Source organism: Symphalangus syndactylus, chromosome 12 (genome assembly GCF_028878055.3).
Source record: "Symphalangus syndactylus isolate Jambi chromosome 12, NHGRI_mSymSyn1-v2.1_pri, whole genome shotgun sequence".
Classification (NCBI taxonomy): Eukaryota; Metazoa; Chordata; class Mammalia; order Primates; family Hylobatidae; genus Symphalangus; species Symphalangus syndactylus.
In genome coordinates, this window is record NC_072441.2 from 90,700,449 (window position 1) to 90,702,842 (window position 2,394).

Below are 2,394 nucleotides of genomic sequence, written 5' to 3' on the forward strand. Positions count from 1 at the left end.
GCCAAACCTCTCTGTATATTAAAGATTTTGTTCCTTGGGTACAGAGACAATCAAGTGATTACCTGATTTTCTGCTTGTGGGGAATCCAAAGACATGAAATTGGAATTATTATTTTTTTTTTTGAGACGGAGTCTCGCTCTGTCGCCCAGGCTGGAGTGCAGTGGCGCAATCTCGGCTCACTGCAAGCTCCGCCTCGTGGGTTCACGCCATTCTCCTGCGTCAGCCTCCTGAGTACCTGGGACTACAGGCGCCCGCCACCACGTCTGGTTAATTTTTTTTTGTATTTTTAGTAGAGACGGGGTTTCACCGTGTTAGCCAGGATGGTCTCGATCTCCTGACCTCGTGATCCGCCTGCCTCGGCCTCCCAAAGTGCTGGGATTACAGGCGTGAGCCACCACGCCCGGCCGTAATTGGAATTATTTTATCTGGATAATAAAATACAGTGATCTCAGGAGGCCAAAAATAAAAACAAACATCAACCAACTTGGTAAAGTTGGGGTACATATTGGATTCGTTTGAGACAGTTTTTTGTTGTTGTTGTTTTTACTATAGGCATTTATTTAAAGGAAAACGTGCAGACTAAATACTTTTCTTTTTTTCTTTTTTTTTTTTTTTCTGAGACGGAGTCTCTCTCTGTCACCCAGGCTGGAGTGCAGTGGTGCGATCTCGGCTCACTGCAACTTTCGCCTTCTAGGTTCAAGCGATTCTCCTACCTCAGTCTTCCGAGTAGCTGGGGTTACAAGCACCCGCCACCACGCGCGACTAATTTTTGTATTTTTTTAAGTAGAGACAGGGTTTCGATATGTTGGCCAGGCTGATCTTGAACTCTTGACTTCAGGTGATCCGCCCGCCTCGGCCTCCCAAAGTGCTGGGATTACATGTGTGAGCCACTGCGCCCGGCCTAAATAATTATTAAGTTGTTTTGGCTTTAACCAACATCTTCATAAAAATACTTTGAGGACAGCTGCATCCATAGATTTCAACTGCATGATTACTTCTTTGCCCATTCTTTTCTCTCTTTTCTCTCCCGAGTAACCGCTTTCAGATATGGTTCAAGGTAGAATTTATCCTGTCATATTTGGTCCACTGTTCTTTAGGCAAGATCTGCTGCCTCATAGTCAGGTCCAGTGCAGTCGATGTGAAACATCCTGTTATAAAGGTTCACAGGAGGGCTTCTTATGGCTTCTCTTACTTCTTCATCCTTATATATGGTATCATCTGGCATTAACCCCAGTTTATGGAATCCTGCAGCATTATAATACACTTTCAAAAACCATCCAGCCACTGATGCTGCAACAGCCGGCCTGCCAGCCATTTTGAGGCTGAGATAGTTTGGAACCCTGGTACAGGATCTACATGCACCTTAGACTGGTACTTCCCCAAGGATTGAGTCAAGAGCAGCTACCAAATGGATTTTCAGAGTTCAGACTGTTCAATTAATCTCATCCACACACTCCCCTCTTCCCTCAGTTCTCTGTTCTCTTGCAGCCTCTGCCTTCAAAATCTGTCCATTGAGTGGCCCTATGGCCACTGTTCCTTGGGAAATTGTAATCCCAACTAACGGGGAAGGATTTTTTTTTCTTAGTCTCTTCGTAAGCATTCAAGGGAAATGCCTCTGGCTTTGCTCAGATGCTGGCTCTCTTCCACTCAGTTCCTGTCAGCTCCTGGAGGAAGAGAAAGCAGCTCTACTTTCTGGAGAGAAGATTATGAGGGAGTCGGGTGGGGCAGGTGCTCCCTTTGCAATTCAGTTTACTCATCATTGAGAGCAGCAATGATTTCCTACTGACTTCACAGAAAATAAGTACAACTCATACTAACCAAGAAGGGCAATTTTTTTTTTTCTTTTGGGACATTACATCTCAAAGTTAAGAAACAAAACATTAGAAATTGCTGATGGTTTGGCTGTTCCTTTTTTTTTTTTTTTTGACATGGAAAGATAAGTTTATTTAGATAAGTCATTTAAAGCAAATCTGGGTTTAGAAGAAAATTTAGATTGCAAGTTTCTCGAGGGCAAAAAAACCCTTCTTTTCTTTTCTTTTTTTTTTTTTTTTGGCTTTTTTTCTTGAGGATCAAAGCATAGCCTCAGCTTTATTTTTTTTTTCTTATTTTATTTTATTATTATACTTTAGGTTTTAGGGTACATGTGCACAATGTGCAGGTTTGTTACATATGTATCCATGTGCCATGTTGGTTTGCTGAACCCATTAACTCGTCATTAGGTATATCTCCTAATGCTGTCCCTCCCCCCTCCCCCTGGCTGTTCCTTTTAAACAACACATCCTGGTCATTGAAGCATTTGCTCTTTCCTAGACCTGTCTTACATTACACCCTGGCCATACATTACTTTTTATTTCTCATAAAAAAAGGGAAACACCATCTCAAATTAGCATTCTT

At 42.4% G+C, this 2,394-nt stretch overlaps 1 pseudogene; it reads right to left on the reverse strand.

Moving 5' to 3' along the window:
* Nucleotides 1-991: 991 nt before the first annotated feature.
* LOC134734772 (cytochrome b-c1 complex subunit 7-like) lies at nt 992-1,315 on the reverse strand (annotated as a pseudogene).
* Nucleotides 1,316-2,394: the final 1,079 nt, after the last annotated feature.